At 37.8% G+C, this 23,644-nt stretch overlaps 1 long non-coding RNA gene across 1 annotated transcript; it reads right to left on the bottom strand.

Annotated features, from left to right (window-relative positions):
• Positions 1–7,057: 7,057 nt before the first annotated feature.
• On the bottom strand, positions 7,058–12,779 carry LOC105354457. Its single transcript, XR_909074.3, has 3 exons — positions 11,653–12,779; positions 7,440–7,477; positions 7,058–7,361 (listed from the first exon to the last, which is right to left on the bottom strand). It is a non-coding gene; the product is annotated as an uncharacterized LOC105354457 (long non-coding RNA).
• Positions 12,780–23,644: the final 10,865 nt, after the last annotated feature.

Here is a 23,644-nt window from a genome sequence, read left to right as displayed (position 1 = left end):
TGTTTCACAGGTGTATTTGGCATTGATGAGCATTCTTCATCGTCCTTCATTTGACATGCATAGGAATGGGTTTCTTTGATGTGTCGTTTCTCCTTAGAAGCATCCACTTCCATATTTTCTGATGAACTGCTGCAGTTAAGTGAACTGAGGTTTTCTTTTGATTTCCTCATCCCTCTTAGTTTTGTCACGGTTTTAGTTTCCTTGCTTTTGTGTTCTGGCCCCTTTTTTGTTTCTGCGATGTGTCAAGTTCAGTTTCCTGTTTTATTTTGAAAGGTTTCCCTGGTTTATTGTTGTTTCGAATTTTGCCTCTGGTCCCCATCTGTCCTGAGTGTTTGCACCTGTGTTTCGTTTGTCTGTATATTTCATTATTTCACTCCTGTCTTTATATTTCTCCTTTGTTCCTCCATAGTTTTGTTGTTCCCTGTTTCGGTGTCTTTCTAGTGTTTCAAGTTTTGAGTGTCTCTAGCCTGCTCAGCAGTGAATTTAGTTTTTTAGTTTTTGTGAAGATCCTGTTCTCCTGAAACCTCCTGCCTCCTCCTCTCTCCACCTGGGTACTTGACACATGTGCTTTAGAGACTGACATTTCATTTTGTCTTCTTAAGTGTGTGTAGTACTGTTGTTTTCCATAGTTAATATCTCTGTCTTGTCTTTGCAGGTTAGGTGTATCATCTCAATCTGCTTTTATGAGGTTTGTTTTTGTCTTTTAAAGACATTCTTAAACCCCTAAAGTTTTCAAACTTGACTTTGTCTTGAGATGTTTTACTTTTTTTGAAACCGTGACAGATCAGTTTGAAGATGTGAGCACCTGCTGCAGGATAAAAAAAATCATTGTTTGCTGCTGACAGAGTTGCAAGATCAGCAAAGGAAATGTTGCGAGATATAAAGATGAGACTGCTAATCTTTACGTTTGTTGTCCACTTTTAAGCTGGGTTGTATTAAACCACATCCTTTCCAGGTATGGCACGCTAGAATGTCAGATATGGACGCTCACTTTGACTCTGGTTATGATTTAGTTTAAGGGGAACTAACAAGGTGTCGTGTTGCTCATCATTCAGTTATGGATTCTGTTCTCTAGACTTTAAAATAGAAAATGTTTTATTTCCTGATGTTTTCAGTTCATAAAAACTGTCAGAAGTCTTGACCGTTCCAGCCATCAGCAGGACGATAAACTGCAGAAACAAATTGATGAGAACAGTAATAACATGACAAGGATCTGGTCAGTTTGGTCCAACCTTGTTAATACTCAGTCATTCTTTTTGGTAGGTGTTATGGTACTTTTTATGTCTAGAGGACCTAGAGGAGCATAAGATAAAAGTAATGTCTAAATTTATAACAAAACAAACAAAAAAAAGATTGTCTTCAAGCAAAAGTGACAACTTTATTTGCAAGAAAACAATAAATAAGCAACAGTGACATAAAGGTGAAGCAAAAAGGCTTCAGAGTGCTTTGACTTTTAAAAATCTGCTGTTTTGTCTCTTGCATGAGACTGTATGATTTGATGAAATAATTTCTGCAGAATAAATTATATTTCATGATAGCATATAAAGTATAAAAGCTAGCTTTAACACTAGCCTTACTATGTGACATTAGCTAACAATAACCAGAATCTCACACTTGAAAATTGTTGAAGAAACTTTAAAATTGATGCTGAATAAAGTTATTGAACTCAACTCTGAGGATCAACACAGGCTCATTTTGGGGAGTCCCTCCCAGAGAGTTAAATGTAATTTGAAAAGTGTTGAATTAACACTAAATGTTTAACACACAAAACCAACTCTGAAATTTTAAGACTTTTGAATTTTCTGTGTACCTTAAATACACTTTAAATGCTTTTTACACTGAAGCGTTTGACTGTATAAGAGAACTAGACTGAGTGACCCCTCCCTTGTGGCATTCCAAACAGGAAGGACCTGCTGGTCCCAAAAAGCCAAAGTCCCATAGACTTCTATAGAGAAATAAAAAGCTCTTAGTCAGTCATTCTATTAGTCAGAATAACTATTCTTGCTCTGCTGCATATTTCAATATCTTGTTGCTAATCATAGTTCTTTCAGACATTTTTTATGTAGTGCAAGTTATTCTTATGTTATAAAATGACCAATCAGATGCCTCAATAAAAGTATGTGGTTTCTCGTTGAATGTTCAAAGTGTTTGACAAATTCTCTCTAGATGTGGTAGGGCTGGGGACATCCAACAAGCTCACTGCTGATTGGCCAAAGTAGTTGCCATAGAAATGACTCAGACCAATCAAAGATTTCTGGTTGCAACATGGCAACGGCTATATCGCAAAAAAAGTGTTGACTGAATTGACTTCATTTGGAACTGGAAGCCAGTCATTTACAGTCACTGTCCAGTTCTCTTACACAGTCAAGGAAAATGTGACAACGCACAGGAGATTTTTCTACAGGTTCTAAAAAATGTGAAATTCCATTCAGATGTCAAATCATTAGGTAAACATTTTTTAGTGGTTGAAGTTGATTGTGTAACCTTTGTTGTGTTCACTTTTGCTGTTTTTGTGTTTTGATTTTTCTCCTGGCCTGTCTTCAGCTCCATCTGGTTTTCCTTTTCTGATCCTTTGCGTTGTGGTTATAGATTTTGGATTTAGGTCCGTGGATGTTCATGCTTGATTTCTCTTCACCCAATAAGAAAGGAAGACAACTGGATGCTGAAGCGACCTTTGCAGCTTTCTGGTGACTGACTCCAGCTCTTCCTCCTTCCTGCCTTCATATCTAATGAAAATCTTGCATTTTACTTCTAGGTTTGCTGCATTTTTTAGACAGAACAAGACTGAACCATCACATTTTTGCAAAGGAGATGTTTACATGAAATACATTATTCATCTCATTCCATCTTTTTCAACTCAAACACATGATCTAAACTTAGATCAAATAACCAAACAACTACCATAAATACAATCAGGTTTAGGGTGTTAAAAAACCTATTTCACATCACTGTCCTTGTAAGTCTGTAGAGATCAAGCCCACCAGAGTCAGACCCACATACAGCAGCAGACCTGCAGAACATGGAAACAGTTTCAGTTTAATTCCTGTGAGGTTGGAGGACAATCTCAGTCTATAAATTTGAAGCAGTTGAACACAGTCACACTTTGTTGCAACTGGGTTGTCTGTGTTTGTACTTATGGACGTTTGTGTTCTCACAGTAAATTATTTGTTTGTAGCTTCTCTGCAGAGCTTCTTGTTTCATATCTGGACTTCATTCAGGACAGTTTAGTAGTTAGATCCATGACATTAAGAATGAAAGACTGTTGATGGAAAAACTGTCCTCTAGATGGCAGCACATTCATTTAAACTCAACACGTATACAGCAATGTTATGGCATTGTCATTACTGTATTACAAAACTGTAACAGATCTGAATATTTCCTTTATTTCGCCAGGAAAAACATCTCATTTAGATCCACTGATCTCTTATTCAAGGAAGTCCTGGTCAAAAGGCAAAACTGACACACAACTATGACATTTAATAGAATTTAAATTATATATATATATATATATATATATATATATATATATATATATATATATATATATATATATATATATATATATATATATATATAATTGAATAAAACAGATGCGGGTTAGGGATTTTCTTTCCAGGTCCTTCATAGTGACATCAAACTGTGACAAAAGTATAAGCTATGAAAGTTGAATTGTTTTTTTACAGAAAGTTCAGCTCCATAGGTGTCTTATTCTGAAAAGCCATCTTTCCTTTGATCACTTAGGACTGACAGTGAGAAGATGCCCTGAGACCAGAGAGCATGAGGTCCATCAGATCTGCACTGCAGAGCCACACTCAAATATGAAGGGAGCAGTCTGATGATTCCCTTGTATATACATTTGTGCCAGTGTGTAATCCTACAAACAGCTGAGGCAGGCCAACCAACTGTTACAATGGGAGATTTAGGGAAGCACCCAGGGGATCAAGATCTTTAATACTAAAAAACGAAACAAAAATAAAAACCAAAATTCATTGCTGTAGGCAGGCAAACTTGAAACACTAGAAAAACTAGAAACAGGTGATCTACACGAACCAGGGGGGGCATACTAACAAACTTATGGAGCAGCACAGGAAGGGAAAGACAAAACTTAAATACACACAGACAAACGAGACACAGGTGGAAACACTTACGACAGATGGGGACCAAAAGCTATACTCAAGAAAACAACAAAACAGGAAACCTGACATTTTTAGACTCTTAAAATAATCATACGTGACTTTGTCTTGAGATGTGAGCACCTTCTGCAGGATAAAAAATTGCTGCTGTCAGAGTTGCAAAAGGTGAATCAGTATATCTTGCAACGTTTCCTTTGCATAACTGCAAAGATATAATGATTCATCGTGTAAGCCATCAGCAGACTGATAGAAAAAAATTGATGAGAACATTAAAGTGATGTTTTGCCTCAAATTTAAATTATTAACAAAAAAAGACTGCCCTCATACAAAAATAATAACTTTATTTACAAGAAAACTATAACTGACAATTACATAAAGGTGAAGCAAAAAGGCTTCATAGTGTATCAATCAAAACCCCACCTAACTGAAATCTGAACTCTTACCTGCAAAAGAAAATGGAAAAGACTGAAAAGAAAACTGCAGTTCACAACTACAGCTTCACTTAAAACATAACTACAACAACAAAAAGACTACACAGAGTGGGCCTGAACACAAAACCCCAAAGAACTTCAAAACGCAACATAGATTACATATCAGGTGGAGAAGAGCAACAAGCTGCAGTGGAGACAGGCTGCAGCAAAGCTCCCTTCTCAAGGTCTGGAGGTCCAAACGCTGCTTTTAAAGGCTGGCTCCATCAGCTTTTCCAATATCACACCTGAAAGTAACCAACAGATACAGACACACAAATATCCACAAAAACACAAAAGTTCCACTCTGATAGAAATAAGATACACAAAACACAGAATAACAACAAAAAAAAAAATACATAAACAGCCATTACAGTATGTTTATGATGCAACATGTGTTTCTGAGTCCTGCAGATGTTTTACATAACTCCTTACTTGGATCACACAGTAAATGGTGTTGCAACATTGATTTACTCAACCCTTTTATAAAAATATGTGCAACATATTACTCATCATGATGGCATTGCAACATTGAATATTTTTTAAAAGTTTCAATAACACATTTATTGCACTGAGTAAATTATATAGAATTTTTTTTTCAAATAAACAAAAAAACAAATAAACAATAAAAACGAACACTATTTTTGCTCCGATTTTTCATAAAATGAACAAATCTGTGTAAATCTGTTATAGTGAGCTCTTCTCCTTTGCTTAGATAATCCATCCCACCTCAAAAGTGTGCTACACCAAGATGCAGATTACACAGCATTATTATTGCACAGGTGTGCCTTATACTGGCCCAAATATAAAGGCCACTCTAAAACCTGCTGTTGTGTTTTATTGGGAGGGTCTGGGATTCAGAAAACCGGTTAGTATCTGGTGTGACCATCATCTGCCTCATGCAGTGCAACACATCTCCTTCACATAAAATTGATCAGGTGTGGATTGTGGCCCGCGGATGTTGGTATATTCATTTTTAATGGCTGTGCAAGTTCGCTGGATGTTGGCAGGAACCGAAACACGCTGTTGTAAATGCTGAACTAGAGCATCACTAACATGATGAATGGGTTACATGTCCGCTGAGAGTGCTGGCCAACCAAAAGCTGCTGTCTTGTTCAGGGTGTATCCCACTTTGCCCAAAGGCAAAGGCAGTAACTATGACGCCAAAAGGGATTCAGTGGACATGAAAGATGGACGGATGGATGAACTTGATTTATCAGTTTGGTTCATCAAATCAAATACATAAGCAAACGTAAGTAAACCAAAGAAAAGCAGCTGTGGAAATCTAACACTGCAAACCCTGCATGCTCTAACTGATGGTTTAACAAACTCAACCCTAAAACAAAGCATGACTAAAACAAGAAAACTAGCTAAATTAACGTCCACCCCTTACAGTTAAAGTGTTGCAACAAACATGTTTCATCCAGATGGTTTGCAGCTTCAAGTGTTACTGTCTTTAAACATTGACATTTTGCAATAGGTGAAAAAATATCTAAAAATGCAGAAGTTGTTGGCTAACCTAAATGACTCAAAAAGCTATATCTCATGTTGAAGCCACTGTTTCCAAAGTCTCCTCTACATGGGCGTGGTCATCGGTGCTGAGGTAAATAGCCCCGCCCTTAATCCCCCCTTTCTTCTTTTGTTTTTTAATCTCATCCTGTCCAACAGCTGAGCAAGTAGATCAGAGCTGAAGGCCTCTTCTGTTGGACAGATTTTACTGTTACAAAAAGGGTTTATGGATCTTCAGACAGAGTGTATATTTGTAAAAACCCCTTTTGTATTTGAGGCTAAGCTTTATTCAAAATAAATATATTTAAATGCATTACCTGTTGGACCGGACTGACTTGATCCTCTCCTTTTGATGAAGATAGCGGTGTCTCGGCAGCATAAATCTTCACCACTGCTACAAAAAAACATGTCCACCAATATCGGAAATGTCCGCCATATTGTTTTGAGCCAGATGTCAACCCGGACGAGGAAAGTGAAAAACCTCCAAATGGTTCCTGAGTGCAGCTGTTTATGCAGCTCACCGCTCCTCCATGGGATAGATCGAATGTGGAGAAGATCTCACACACCTAGGTGCGTGACACATAATGGGACTTGAACTTTGAGTTCAATTTTAAAGTTTAAAGTTTAATTTTATAATACTGCGGCAAACAACAAAATCCAACTTCGGACGCACTTAAAATATCTATGTATTTTTCAAAGTGCCGATATCTAATCTTCTCTTTTTCGGCACCCGAGCTGTGCACGCTGGGCGGGGCAGATCAGGGAGTTTGCACATGCGCTCTTGGGCAGTTCTGACATCAAAAGCTCTTTAATTTAAACCACGCATCTTTGTTACAGTTTGAATGACAGCGATTTAAAAGGAGTAATACTCAGAAATGCAAAAATGAAATTATTTTTTATGACATGCGTTCTCTTTGATAAGAAAAATGTCACAAGTACATGTCCAAAACTAAAATAAATAGTGTATTTCCATCAGAGGGGCACTTTAAGAACTTTACCTCTGAACAGCAACCAGACACTTTGGTGCAGCAGAAAATAAGGAAATGTGCTTTAAGCTCATTCTGATAATAATCCACTACATCCACTTTTTAATCCTTTTCACTCTTTCCATGTCTTTGTCTAGAGCAGCTGGTGAGCGTTACTCTGTTCTCAGTTTACATTACTGTCATTTTAAATTGGCATAGACAGAAGATATTTCCACAGTTCTTTTCTTTCTGTCCTCCTCCCTGATCTCCTCGTCCTCCTGGTTGTCCTACAGAGGAGTTAGTGTTGTATTGATCAGCTGCTTTCATCAACATACTGAATGAATGACACACAGATTCAGACTCACCTGTGTGATGGAGAAATGCTGAGTTTCTACTGGAGGTCCTGAAAAACATGACAAAGAACATTTTACAGAAAGCGGGATGGAAGAAATAAAAATAAAACATAAAATGACAAGAAAGAAAATGTATATATCATGTTTTTTTCATTATATGACACTTCTCTTTATGTCTAAAACTATAAATAATAACATTTTTCCTTTATAAAGATGTGATATGAGTTTGTAATTGTGTTATCATGAATGTCAAGCTGTTCACACTGAAACACTGTTCTAATTACACTAAAGGTGTGTTTACATCAACAACAGCCTCTCACACAGATCTGATATCACCTCCACTTTAAACCACAACAGACAAAGACATTTTCATCATCAGTTGATCAAGACTGAAAGAAAATTCCCTGAAAGCCACAATAAGAAAGAAGTGCTGTTTTTTTCTGAGTAAATATTAAACAAAAAAATGAGAAAAGTTTAGACTATTCTGCTGTTTGCACATCTCCTACTTCCTTTTCTGTCTTAGAGGAAAAGTCTTTGTTAATCTGGAGTGCAATGAGGTTTTTCTCACCTTTTATACACACTTCCTCTGTCTGCATGATTTCCTTCATTATCAAAATATTAATTATATTTCATTACAAAATATTAATCATTAATTCGATTGATAACATTTATGTAGGGCTGCATGGTGGAACAGCAGGCGCTCCTGCCTCACAGCAAGAAGGCCCCGGTGTAGGTACCATAACCGTTCGGCCTGGAACTACCGTTCGGGGTCCTATTGACTGAAGGTAACATCACACTACTACGGTAACCCCACTTGGACAAACTACGTAGAATGGAGATCTGCTCGGGCTCTGCATATTTTAATTTCACATTCCATTTTGTTTAAGTTATTATCCCTCATAAATTGTGTCTGACAATATTCTTTGTAATTTTTATAAAAAGATTTTTGCCACAATCCGCTTGTTATTCCAGTTTAAGTTCAGCCATTATGGCTGAAAATGTTGTTAGCACGGCTAAATGTTGCGCTTCCGGGTCCGATCTGCCAATAATAAAGCACTGGGCACAGGGATTATAAAACTATAAGCAAACATGCATTCAATAATAATCATAACAATAATAAAGGCACATTTAGAAGACAATGTCACTCTACAACGGAGCTCTGTTTGTTTACAACAGATTTCGTAATATTTTCTTCTATGGTAGTATCGTACTTTGTCCAGACCAATCTCTATCTGACACGTCATCGGACCAACAGACAGCCAATCACATAATGTGACGTCAGCATTAGTCCCAGGACCCCGAACGGATGTTCCAGGCCGAACGGTTGTGGTACCTTCACCGGTTCAAGTCCTGGCTGGGGGACCTGAAACAGAACATCAACGGTGGACCTTTCTGTGTCGAGTTTGCATGTTCTCCCCGAGCATGGGTTTTTTCCACAGTCTCCAGCTTCCTGCCACTGTCCAAAAACATGCTTCATAGGTCAACTGGCAACTCTAAGTGTCCATGAGAGTGAATGGGTGTGTGTGATATGTGGCCCTGTGAAAGACTGGTGACCTGTCCAGTAGCAATTTCTGGCATGTTTTTTTTTTCTGTTTTCTCAGCTTAGTGATGGCTCCTTTCACCTGCATGGAGAGCTCATTTGACTGCATGTTGTCTGTTCACAGCAAAATCTTCAAAATGCAAGCACGAGTCCTCTAATTCAGTGGTCCCCGACCCCCGGTCATTTGGTACCGTGCCGCACAGAAAGAATAAATAACTTGCATTACTTCCGTTTTATTTATTTCGGAATCTGAAATATGTTTTATTTTGAAAAATTGTCAGATTCTCTAGTACATCAGTCTATTCAGGGCTTCAGGGCTGTAAGTTTTTCCTTACCGCGAAGGGGGGTCTAAGGGCAGGGATGCCAGTATAGCTTAGTCAGTTTGTTAGTTCATTTTAGTATTTTCCTATTGAACTTTTTGTATTCGTGATCCTTTTGAGTTCATGTTTTACTTCAAAGCCCATCAAGACGACTGTTATTGTGATTTTGGGCTATACAAATAAATTGAATTGAATTGCTCATTCCGTCGATCGCGATCGACCGGTCGATCTTCAAGGACATGAGGGTAGATCACAGGCAAGCAAAGATTTAAAAAAAAATGTACTTCTACAAAACCCACCAGCCAATCAACATCCTCACTGAGAAGAACGGGACTTGATCGACATGCAGAACGGCCAATCAGACATCTTCTAATACATACGCCACTGAAAATGGGTGCTTAAACAACATTTTCCGGACAACCAGTGTTTTTTGAAGCCGCCCCCGCGTCTGTCCCCCTGCTATCAGCTTTGCGGTTCTCAACCAATAAATAGGTTAAGGTTAATAGATTAAGGAAGCGTTTTTTTTTTTGCGCGGCACACGCTTCGTACAGAGCCAGCAGTGCCTTTGAAATGCCATGCTCCCCCTATTGCACAGTTTACAACAGAGCATGACATACAATAGTAGCTGCTCTCTGTCTTCTTTGTAACAAAACACCATCTGTTAATACTAAAGTATTTTTGTGTAATCTTACTGTGTATTTTTTAATCATCAGTACGTAAACAAAAAAGGCCCAGCAAGGAGACAAAAGAGGAGCCTTCAACTTCTAAAAAAATAGGGCTATATTTAATAGACAGTACTTTTTTTCTGCACCATGAGTGTGTGGGAAAGGGAGAGGATGATGAACCCTGTGTGATGTCAACTGTTAAGCGTGTCAAAATAAAAGCATAGGGTTCATCTTATCACGTATTTGATCCTCCATCATCCTAGTGTTGCTACAATAATCATCCGCCTATATTTGAAAGACCGGTCCATGAAAGTTTGTGTGACGTCATACCGGTCCGTGGCAGGAAAAAGGTTGGGGACCACTGCTCTAATCAACTCCAGGCCTTTTATCTGCTTCACTCATAATGACATAACAAGGGTTTTGCCCACACCTGCCCATGCAATAGCATGGAAGTCAATTGTCCAATTAGTTACAAGCCCATGAAATGAAGGGATTGTGTTTAAAAAAATGCTTTAGTTTTTCACATTTTTATGCAATCTTTTTGTTCAACCCATGGAATAAAAGCTGAAAGTCTGCATTTCAATGGCATCTGAGTTGTTTTATTTAAAATTCAATGTGGTGATGTACAGAAACAAAATTAGAAGGAATGTGTCTCTGTCCAAATATTTATGGTCCTGACTAGCTGCCAGATCTGGACTTTTTCCTTGGCCCTATAGACCTGGAGTTGGTTAAAGTTAGGATTAAGGTTACAGTAATGGTTAAACTATCAAATGGTTCTGAAGCGCGGCTGTTTCTGCTGCTCAACGCTCCTCCATGGGATGAATCAAATGTGGAGAACACATTTCACACACTTAGGTACGTGACAATTTTAAATACGTGCAGCCAACAACAAAATCCAGCCTTCAGCGGGCAATGCAGCAATGTGCATCTTGGCTGCACGTATTATGCGTGGCCAACATTTGATTTGATTTGATTTGAAATGGTTTATTTCAAGCAATTATGTAGAAATAATACACAAAAGCAATATAATCATCAGTTATACATTAATACAGTAACTAATCAAACTTAGGATATTTAGACATATTAAGAAATATTGCTTGAAAGGGAGTGGAAGGAAACAAACTTATATAATCCCACCCCGTTATACTATAACCATTTTATTACATGATTTATCAATATCCGGTTCCAAGCTTTTATCAGACAGAATTAAGAAACACAAGGTATCAATAAAGCACATGCCAAAGATGAATTACTTAAGTATTAAATTTCATCAAGTATCAAAAGTTAAAAACATGTACAAAATTATGCTACATTAGATTTACATTACATTAACATGAATTTCCATAACTTCTTTTGCTAGTCGCATGTACATTTTTTTGGTATTTTTTTATGTTGAGTCAGGCTTTGTTGACAGCCTTGCTGTGAACATGAACAATAATATACATAAACTATAAATTAATTGAAAAGAACTCAATGAAAGTCTAACTTTCATAAAGTAAATTTTTTTGTGTTTTTTTTTTTTTTTTATTCAGTCTAATTCTAAAAAAGTACAAAGGAATTCTGTTAACGTGATTAAACATCAATAAAATAAAGGATTATAATAAATTGGGTTTAAATTAAGTCCAAATTTAAAATAAAATCGGATTTACAATAAACACATGGCTAATTTTTTTTAGACCAAATAAAACATGTGAGTTCACCTTTACTGTTTTTGGATCTCCTGTTCTTGAAGAAAATCATCAAAGCAGCTGAAGATATGAAGAGAACTCCTATCAGAACCAGACGTACAAGCAGCTGCAGTCCTAAAGAACCTGACAACAGAAAAACTGTTTTACACTCAAATATGAAACACAAGACACATTTGAATAGAAAAATGTTTTCACCATTTTGGGGATCTAACTCGATGTTTGTGAAGACATTGTTGAAGTTTCCTTTTGACTGAAATAAATCTTCGTCTTTTTTTAACTCACATTTGAACCAACTTAGTCTGACTTTGAGTTTAGTGATCGTCACATCTGGAATAAACGATTCAAGAAATCAATATTGATATTTATCTTCCACTCTGTTCATCTCTGTGTCTATGAGAATGTTTCCTTCCTCACATGTTTCTGCAACATGTTCTCACCCCAGCTCATCATTTATAGACGCATTTAGGGACCCCCCTCTGTAACACACATTGATGCTTTGGGTGAGCCCAACATATCGTTCTTCAACATGCTGCCTAAGAAATAAGGATTTTTATTGATCCGCATACAGTTTGAAAGCAGCACTTGGTGCTTTTACTTGCTTTTACTTAAAATATCCTACGCTTTAGTTGGTACATGAAACAGAAATTGAATTGATTGATAATATAAATGAATTATCAGCGATTCAGTTGGTAACAAGGAACTGAGTTCAATTTATTTGACCTAATTCCGTATGTCTATCCAACTCAATAATTGTTTATACAGCTCAAATTTATATATTTATCTAACTAAATGTCATTTTACTACAATTCAAGCCAATGTTTCTTCATCTTATATTTTTTGTACTGCTTGAACTCTCATTTGTCTAAGTTTGAGGCCGCAGATATTCTCATTTTTGTATTGTTAAATGAATGATGCAGTGCTGATTTGCAATATTTGACATATACATAGTTATCATGACTCTGAGTCTAACTTCAGTTCGTGCTATAAGTTAAAGCAATAGTGGTGCTAAACAAACTCATCACCCTCTCCATCCCTCTCACTCATGGGGCAGAAAAAATTAAACAAATCCATCCAGACAGCAAGGGGAATGGTATCCTACAATTCCTTGCTCATCCAAGTAAAATAACTGTCTGATAACTATGTGTTATTTTTAAGTTGACTGAACTCAAAACAGTGATTTATCTAAACCGAAGCAAATAATAATCCTTCACCTCCCTGAAACCAACTAACCGTTAACTAAACCTGCTCCAGACCAGGGGCCTCATTTATAAACGTTGTGTACGCACAAAAGAAGGCGTACGCCACTCTCTACGCAATAATTGATATTTATGAAAAGCAAACTTGACGGGAAAATGTGCGGTCCTTCACGCAAGCTCTGACCCAGGCCTACGCACAAAAACGGGTGAAATGACAAACGGCGACACCGTCTGCAGATGGAAGAAACACGTGAAAGTGAAAGTGAAAATGACAATACTGCCTCTCATAAATAACATGAAGACTTCACAAAGCAAGTCTTACAATATACAGCCTACATGAAGACCCGTTTGATCAATCAGCAGTCAAACAAACAAAAAAAATCAAATGAAAATTACATCAGAAATTCAAATGAACACATATTTGCAAAAATCAAAGTGAAATATGTTCTGCAATATTGGCAAGTTTAGCAATTCATTCTCATAAATAATTTAGTCAACAGAACAAAATAATGTACAAAACTGATATTCTCGTCAATACGTCCGTCTGGCGGAGCAGATATAAGTTCAATTAGATTGATAGACAGACAGACAGATTAATTGTCCACTGGGGAAAGTTGTTTTCATAGTAAAACATTTCTTCATAAGCTACGGAATTATGGTATTCATGCATATGCCTTTAGTTTGTTTTATTTTTGATAAAACAATGTATGTTGTATGTCTCGACCATTCAGAAAGCAACAAGAAATTACATTTGAGCTGAACACTTTCCCATTTCCACGTCGATTATTACCAACATCTGTAGCTTGTCAGATGTAATTAAATGGAGGAAAATAAAATGCCCCATCACAATGAGTAATGACGCACAATGGCTGATCTTGCGCTCTTAGAAGATGGCAATTGGAAGAATTCGAAGTGAATGCATCCGCCTGGGTCACCACTCCACTTAATAGGGATTTCCCAATAATTGCCGCCAGTCTCTCATCAAGAGGGGTCAGTTCCGGTGTCCCCGTTCCCCCAACCGTGGCAGACACACTCTGGCGATGGAGCGCTATACATTTTTTTGCCTCGACTTTGATGTCCGACCATTTCTTTTTTATTTCGGCGACGGTCCGAGGTTGTGAGGCTACAGCATTTACAGCGTCTGCCACGGTTTGCCACACAAGTGCCTTTTTGGGATTAGTATTGCCCACACTGTGCCCTCCAAACAACACTTTTCTCCTCTTTTCCACCTCGCCAACGATGACTTCTACTTCACATTGAGTGAAGTTACGTTTTTTTTTATTTCCTATCTGTGCTTGCCATAATTTCGCAATCAATGAATATTAACTTGTGGGCGTTTCACGGACTATTTATGGGCAACTATGGCCGTGTCATGAGGCCGCAAAAGCTGCGCTACATTTAGAATTGATTGTGATTTATTAAGGGAAAAATCCGTAGGATGTGCGTGCGCACGGTTTTATAAATCCAAATATTTCTGTGCGTACGCACGTCCTATGTTTCATCCGTTCGCCACTTCTAAGGCAAATCCTACGCAAAGTTTTATAAATGAGGTCCCAGGTTATTTTCAGAGCATGAGTTGCTATGGCAACTTGGCATACCCTGAGACATACCTCCTTTTTTGGATCTAAAATCTGAGCTTCCTTAGCCTCAAACTTGCCGAAGTAAATAACATAAGCTGCTTTTTGGAATACCCCCCACAGCTCCAACTCAAAACACAACTGCTCCTCAGCCTCCTGCTCTGCTCCCTCTGCATGCCTGCCCCCCTGGTTGAGGCCTCCTCTGACTTGATCAGCACCTGGCAGGTGCTGGTCAAGATTATTGGTCACACCTGCCAGGTGAACAGAATGACAGGCGATGCAGCAAAGCAGCAACAGCAAGACACAACAAGGGTGTTTGTACTATGGGGGGGCAGTTAAAATTGGCGGGTGAGAGGACATCTCCTGATTACTCACAGTCATGTTCAATCACCCTCCCCACCAAGCAGCCCTAAATGACTAAGGTGCAGTTAAAATTGGTGGGTAAGGGCGCTAAAAGGACATCTGCTGCTTGCTGCCAGTGATGTCCAAGCACCCCCCCCCCCCCCCCTTACCAAGGGCCCTACATGTCTAAGGTGCAATTAAAATTAAGGAAGGGTATTTCATACGGCAACCAAGGGAAGGGGACCACTGCCAAGTAGTTTCTCCCCCCAAGGTGCATCGCAGGCTGACCCCCCCCCACACACATACACAGACACACAATCACCCAAATAAGAGATTATATAACTTAGAGGGTAAGAAGTCAGGGACAGTTTATAGACTTTCCCCCTCTGGTCAAACAGCCCCCCCCCCCCCCAGCATAGGGCTCAGGTCCCCTCGGCCCAGAGATCCTATCCGACCCCCCCAGGCCCCACACCACCCACCCCACACAGAGAGAGAGAGGACCCACAAAGCGCCACCACCTCCCGGAGCAAGCCTAGGCACCGCCTCTGGAAGCTCTGGTCAGGCCTCGATGGGACCAAGGCAGTCGACCAGCCAGGGAGACCGCTGATTGCCTCAGTGGAGATCCCAACCGATCAAACCAGGTGCAGATTGGCAGCCCATCCAGCACCGTGGGACACCCCCCCCCCCCCCCTGGGCAGGGCCTCCCGCATTTTGGCATAATATTGTTCATTTTATTATATTTTTGAAACAAATTCTTTTTTAAAGAGTAAAACCTCCTTCTTTGAATATGCTTTTTCTAAAAGGTTGAGTGTTACAATATTGACAATAATGTTTAATATTCTTGTACCTGTGGGGTATTCCAGAGAGCCTGTTTAAACAACCCTGCCTTTAAGCCTGAACTCTGGCTGAAATCCGCCTGAACTTGCTTACTCTCGGTATGTCGGTTCCAAAAGACCAGATATGAGTTAGCGTAATTATGCTCGACTTGGTAACCCTGGGTCTATGCACGTGCACGGCAAGTACATAAATACATAAAGACATTCTCAATGGATCGCAGATTTCCAGAGTCACCATGGAAGCGTGTGGAGGAAAACAAGAGAGTTTTATACTTCAGTGGCACGGAGTCAGAGATTTTAATGACGGCGTATAAAGATTATGCATCCATCTAAAAAGTAACACAAAAGAAAGAGTTTCTGCTTGGAGTAAAGTAACGGACAAAATAAAGCATGAGTTTCTGATCTTATTTCCAATTACATTGTGACGCATTTATATATATAAATGATCCAACTTTGCCAACTTAAATGAATTACATCTATTGGTAACATGTAATTGAGTAAAATTTATTCAACCTTATTTCTTACATCGATCCAATTTAATAATTATTTTTAAAAGTGAAATTCACATATTTATCTAACTAAATGTCATATTACTCCAATTCAATTAAATGTTTTCCCATCTTAATTTATAACACTTCTTCAACTCTCTTAGTTTGATCCTGCAGATATACTCATTTTTATATCAATAAAATCAAAGAAACAATATGGATTTGTAGCATTGCATCTTTTACCATTTCTCCTCTCCCTGCCTCTCACTCATTGTGCAGAAAGAATTAAACATAACAGGACAAAATAACTAGACAATACACAGTAAAATAGCTACAACTAAACACATTTTGACAAAACCCACACTTACACTTAAATCCGTCCAGACAGGCAAAGGGAATGGTATCCCACAATCCCTTGTGGTGCCGATCTAACAGCAGCACCAAAGTTACACCTACTTAATTGAATTAATTTGAATGAAAGTAAAATAACTGTCTGATAACGTGTTATTTTTAAGTTGACTTCACTAAAAAAAAAAAAAGATTTATCTTAACTGTAGTAAATAATGAAGTTAGATCAAAGTAAAAAGGTTTATCTTTCCAACATCCATATGTGGTCTTATCACCCTCTAACGGTGGAAAAAGTATTATCTGAGCTTCTTCATCCACTAAATCATCTTCAAATGGACACGCCATGCTGTTTCACCTCTCTGAAAACAAACTAAGCTTCAACTAAACCTGCTCCAGACCAGGTTATGTTCAGAGCATGAGTTGCCGTGGGAACTTGACCTACCCTGAAACATACCTCCATTTCTGGAACTGAAACCTGAGGTTTTCCGCTTCCTTAGCCTCAAATTTACCGTGGGAGCTAGCATAACCTGCTTTCTGGAATACCCCCCTGATCTTGTGTTTTAATTTTTTGGCTTGATGTGACAATGATGTCGAGTTTAAACTCCTTGTTATTGTTATTGTTTTGGTTTTTGTTGTTATTTCAATGGTGATCTGTGTTGTTAGAGAAAGTTCTACAGTCCTGCTAAAAGCTGAAGTTACTAAAGCTGTGAACAATCAAAGCAGTGAGTCAGCACTTTATTCTTTTTTTTTCTTTAGTTTTTTATGGAGAACAGTTAGAGTTTTTAAAGCAGAACTAATTTAAAAAACTGCATTATGAATGAGAAAAAATACATTAATTTTCACAGATAAATATTTTTATGATTTTGAGGATCAAACTCACCTTCTGTAATGATTATTTTGAAGTTGTCTTTTGAAATTGGACTCCAGTCTTTTTGTAATTCACATGTGTATAAACCTGAGTCTGACTTTGTGAGTTTAGTGATCGTCACGTGTAGAACACTTGATTTAAGATATCGATATTCATATTTAATGCTGTATCTTCCTCTCTGATCTTCATCTCTATATGTGTCTATGAGAATGTTGCCTTCACATGTTTCCTTACAGAGCAGCTTCCTGCTCCCTGTGAATGTAAGATTACATCCAACAGTGATGTCTTCTCCTTCACGTTTTGTGTAGATCTTGATTTCTGCATCAACAAGAGAGTCTCTGTCGTGCACAGCTGCTGAAAAGAGGAAGAGTTACAGTTAATGTCTTCCTGTAACACTGAACAGGTGATGCATTTGAGGAAATCCACAGAAACATCTAAATTTTAGACATGTCATTAATCTTTTCGACTCAAAAAGATTAAATCACAAGATTTTAACTTACATTTCAGATGTGAAAATTATTAGAAAAGGTTTTTTAAAAACATCCTTTTAAGTCAATTTGAATAAAACGATTTAATATTTCGGGGAAATGGGCACTATAAGAAAGATCAGGAGGGTATTCCAGAAAGCATGTTTAAGCTACCCGGACTTTAACCCTGAACTCTGGCTGAAATCCACCTGAACTTGCTTACTCTGGCTATGTCGGTTCCAAAAGACGGGTTATGAGTTAGCGTAATTACGCTCGACTTGGTATACCTAATGCACGTGCACAGCAAGTACATGAAGACATTCTCAAAGGATCGCCAATGTCCAGAGTCACCATGGAAACGCGTGGTGAAAAAAAAGAGCACTATAAGTAATACTGCTGCATCATCAGCAAAAGAAAGAGTTTCTGTTTGGAGAAAATCTGATCTTATTTCCAATTACATTGTGATGTATATATATATATACACAAATGATAAAACTTAAATGAATTGATTCAATTGGTAACAAGCAATTGAGTTAAATTTATTCAACCTAATTTCTTATGTCTATCCAACTCAATTATTGTTTTTACAACTCAAATTAACATATTTACCATTTATTTATCTAACTAAATGTCATATTACTACAATTGGATTTTTTTTTTTTTTCCATTTTAATTTATTTTACTTCTTAAACTCTCATATGTCTAAGTTAGAGCCTGGAGATTTTAGGTTTTTATAAAAATAAAATAAAATGATACAGTGTGGATTTACAGTATACAACATACTTTTCATTGTCATGACTATGTCTGTAACTTCACTGCTTATACTGTACTGTTGCAGTAGTGGTGCTAAATAACCTTATAATCCTCTACCTCCCTCTTATTCATGGTACAAAAAGAATTAAACACAACAGGATAAAGTAACTCTGCAAAACGTGAAACAGCTACAACTAAACACATTTATACAAAAATCTGCACTTCCACAGGGCAAAAAAAAACAGCTAAACAACTAAACACATTTGGTCAAAAGCCCACACCTAAACCCAAATCCATCCAGACAGGCAAAGGGAATGGTATCCCACGATTCCTTGCGGTGCCATGCTAATATCACAATAGTTACACCTACTTAATTGAATGAATTTAAATCAAAGAAAAATGACTGTCTGATAACTACGTGTTATTTTTAAGTTGACTTGACTAAAAAAATTTCCAACATCCATGTGGTCTTATCACCCTCTCACGGTGGAAAATGTATTATCTGAGCTTCTTCATCCACTAAATCATCTTCAAATGGACACGCCATGCTGCTTCACCTCTCTGAAAACAAACTAAGCTTCAACTAAACCTGCTCCAGACCAGGTTATGTTCAGAGCATGAGTTGCTATGGCAACTTGACATATCCTGAAACATACCTCCATTTTTGGAACCGAAAGCTGAGGTTATCAACTTCCTTAGCCTCAACCTTACCGTAGCAGCTGGCATAACCTGCTTTTTAGAATACACCCTGTTGTTTTTAAACCCTGAACATCAAGTTGAATCCCAAAGATGAAGATCATGAAACAGAAACAACTGCAGAAAGACTGAAATAGTTCAGTTTAGTCTGTTCAATAAAGGACTAAACTGCAGCACTAAGAATGAAAATGAGTGAAAGAAATCAATGAACTCACTCAGGAAGAGACAACAGATCAGACTCCGACAGACTCTCATGCTGCCTGATGGAGAATGATGGAGCTTTCCTTCTTTTACTGCTAAAACAGGAACTTCTCTGTTTCCTTAAAGCTGAAGCTCCTCCTCCAATTACAAGACTCATCTGTCATTATTCTTGCTCTCAGTAGATTACCTCCAATTTTACTTTATGACTGACTGTTGATAATCTACACTGAACAAAAGTATAAATGCTACAATATTTTTTGCTCTGATATTTTTTCATATGTTCATATGTTCTCCTTTGCATCCATCCCACCTCACAGATGTGCTATACCAAGTTGATGATTACACAGCATGATTATTGCACAGACTGCCCTCAATATAAAGGCCACCCTAAAACCTGCTGTTTTATTTTATTGGGAGGGTCTGGGATTCAGAAAACTGGTTAGTATCTGGTGTGACCGTCATCTGCCTCATGCAGTGCAACACATCTCCTTCACATAAAGTTGATCAGGTGTGGATTGTGCCCCGCGGATGTTGGTATATTCATTTTTAATGGCTGTGCAAGTTCGCTGGATGTTGCAGGAACCGAAACACGCTGTTGTAAATGCTGAACTAGAGCGAACTAGAGAGTGCTGGCCAACCAAAGGCTGCTGTCTTGTTCAGGGTGTATCCTAGTTTGCCCAAAGGCATCTGGGTAAGCTCAAGTAACTATGACCCCAAAAGGGATTCAGTGGACATGACGTCCATGACTGTTCAAGTTACAGAAAACATGGGCGCTCCTCCTCCTTCTTTTCACATTCCACCATCCATTTTAGAAGAACATAAACACTCACCTGAGCACAGGGGTTGGCTCACCTTTGCACTAATAGTTTGCATGATTGAATGAATGAAAGATTTCACACTAGTTGGTTTAAAGGCATAGGTATGCGTTCGTGAACACTATCTGTTTTGTGTGCATGTTGACATGTGGACATTTTTGCGGCTAGCAGGTGTGTTGATAATATTTGAGTGTGTGTGAACAGGCCCCGCCCTTTTTGTACTACATTTGAACCGTACCGTAACGATAAACAACCAGTAAGCCTGTCTGCTCTATGCTGCTTCATGGTCTTACCCCCTTTCCCCTCCGATTATCACCCTCCTACCCCCCCCTCTCTCTAACGTCCCTCTCTCTTCTTCCCCTCTTTCCTTTTCCGTCCGGTCCAACACCAAAGATTTTCAAACATGATTGAAATTAATAGTTTGGCCTCAATTACAAAAGGGGTTTATTCAGACATACCTTTGGTTTGTCTGAAGATGAATAACCCCTCTTGTTAAAATAAAATATGTCCAACACAAGAGGCCCTCAGCTCTCATCTGTTTGCCTAGCTGTTGGACAGGACAAGTTATAAAAAAAAAAGAAAAAAAAAAAAAAGTTACAGAAAACATGATTCCTTATGTAATGACATTTTTTTTCTCCAAATAAAATCAAATAATGTTTTGTTTGATAAGTTATAGGTGTGTTTTTGTATTTCTAAAGACAGAGACACATAAATAGATCTTGATATTCCCTCAGCTTAGATAATATAATTCTACCAGTAAATAAAAGATCTCCCATTAGCCACAAATCATATATTTTTATAATTTGTTCAGTTATTGGCTTGAAATTAACATTATCAATAAAAATGTTACAAATTGCAGTAATTATATCAATATATGTATGTGAAGTTTTAATTTGGAATACTGTTGACTTCTGGTGAATCACAATCTCTGTGGAAACTGTACAGATTTGTTCAGGTTCATTTCGAAGCAGAGAATCAAGAGACGTTCTTAATTCCTTTGATCCAATTTGTTATTTCATGTTTATTGGCCAAAAAAGTATTTGTTTCATCTGCTAGCTGGGAAAGTTTAAATTCTCTTCCTAAAGCTGTAATACCTCAGAATTGTTGTTTCTTAATATGAAGGGCCATAACCTGAGCAACTAATAAAAAGAGCAAAGGGCTAGAAGGACATCACTGCCTTAGTCTTCTGTTAATTTTATTTTTTAATGTTTTATTTTTTACCAAATGCAATTCTTGAATAACTCGAATCACAGAACTTTAACCAACTGTGTCAAATACCTTGTAGAAGTCAACAAATAAGATAAAACTATCATCATGAGGCATGAAACCGGATTGTTCCTCATCAATAATGCTATTCAGTCCTGGTTGTAATATTTTAGAAAAAAAAGAAGCACAAATACTTTGTTATCATTGTTTAACAGACTAATTGGTCTCCAGTTTTCTATGCATGTTTTTTGTGGTTTAGTGATGAGTTTGATGAGGCCTTGTCTAAGAGTTGGGGGCAGTATTCCAATTTCTCAAGGTTCTTCAAATAAATTTGCTAGAGTCAATTTAGCAATAAAGAAAGTATAAAACGCACTAGTTAATCCATCATTCCCTGGACTTTTTTCATCTTTAAGAGATTTAACACAATGTTCAGCTTCCTCTGTTATTATTTGCGGTCATAAGTCTTTACAATAAAGGTTTCACTGACTTTTCCAATCTTTTTTTTAATAATGTTAATAAATTGTTGAATATTCACTTCTTTAAAGCAATCTTTCGTGAAAAGTTCCTCATAGAATTTTGGAACATATTGAGAAACTCTTTTTGCATGTTCACTTATTGATCGCCACTTTTAATCTGATGTAGACAGGAACTTTTCAGCATTTCTTTTTTCTATGTTGAAAAAATATTTAGTATATGTTTCGCCTCTTTCTTACGGAGCCCGTGTCCTGACATTAAGATATAAAAATATATCTTGTTCCCACAGATTATTATCTCGTTCGCACGAAATACTATTCCGTTCCCACAAGATACTATTGCGTTCCCTCAAAATACTATTCCGTTCCCTCGAAATGATTAACTCGTGCGAACGCAATAATTATGTTGTTCGAACGCAATAATTAATCCGTTCGAACGCAATAATTATTCACGTCATAAATCATTCACGCGGATATGCTCTCTGTACGCCGGCAAAAGCCGCTTTCAGCGGTAACTTCCGTGTCTCTGTGACCCACATTCGTTCAAAAAAGGAACATGAAAAACAAAAATGATCACTTTATTACTGTCTCAATGAATATAAGAAAAATATCAATAGATTTATGATAACTAGGCTGCTTTGTCATACGATAGCTCCTGCTAGGCTGCTACTACTAGCGCCTCCGCAGAGCTCTTTGATGTATGCCGGCATTTGGGCAACTGGCTGGTCGGTTGACAGACAGCTGATATTGTAGTTTAGGGTCGAATAGGAATAATAATATTCAGGACTTGTCTTTTATTAACTTTAGCAGTCAGTCGCTTTGAACGTGAATACGATGGATGCTTTTGTGCTTTTTAAAATAAATAAATCTGTTCTCTAAACATCCTCCGTGTCTTCAATGCAATGTAATGAGACACACACAGACAGAAATGTGAAGGTATCTGCTGTAAATCTATGACGTAAATTAATAACAGGATATGATCGGCTAGTCAGTTAGCATGTAGCCTAATAGCCTTCGAATGTAAAGCGACTGACTGCTAAAGTTAATAACAGACAATATTATTGTTCCTATTAAACTACAATATCAGCTGTCTGTCTGTCAACCGACCAGCCAGTTGCCCAAATGCCGGCATACATCAAAGAGCTCTGCGGCGGAGCTAGTAGTAGCCTAGCAGGAGCTATCGTATGACAAAGCAGCCTAGTTATCATAAATCTATTGATATTTTTCTTATATTCATTGAGACAGTAATAAAGTGATCATTTTTGTTTTTCATGTTCCTTTTTTGAACGAATATGGGTCACAGAGACACGGAAGTTACCGCTGAAAGCGGCTTTTGCCGGCGTACAGAGAGCATATCCGCGTGAATGACTTATGACGTGAATAATTATTGCGTTCGAACGGATTAATTATTGCGTTCGAACGACATAATTATTGCGTTCGCACGAGTTAATCATTTAGAGGGAACGGAATAGTATCTTGTGGGAACGGAATAGTATCTTGTGGGAACGGAATAGTATTTCGTGCGAACGAGAAAATAATCTGTGGGAACAAGATATTAATCTGTGGGAACAAGATATATTTTTATATCTTAATGTCAGGACACGGGCTCCGTACTTTCTAACCATTTTTTCTCAATCTAATAAATGCTCCTCGTGCTTTTTCTTCATATACTTTATTCAAAACAACAACCCCTGCCAACCTGTTGCTACCAAAAAAAAAAACATACATTTTTACCCCA

The sequence above is a fragment of the Oryzias latipes genome, chromosome 7 (genome assembly GCF_002234675.1).
Source record: "Oryzias latipes chromosome 7, ASM223467v1".
Taxonomy (NCBI): domain Eukaryota; kingdom Metazoa; phylum Chordata; class Actinopteri; order Beloniformes; family Adrianichthyidae; genus Oryzias; species Oryzias latipes.
Note: the sequence above shows the minus strand (reverse complement) of the source record. Positions and strands in the feature narration are given on the sequence as shown.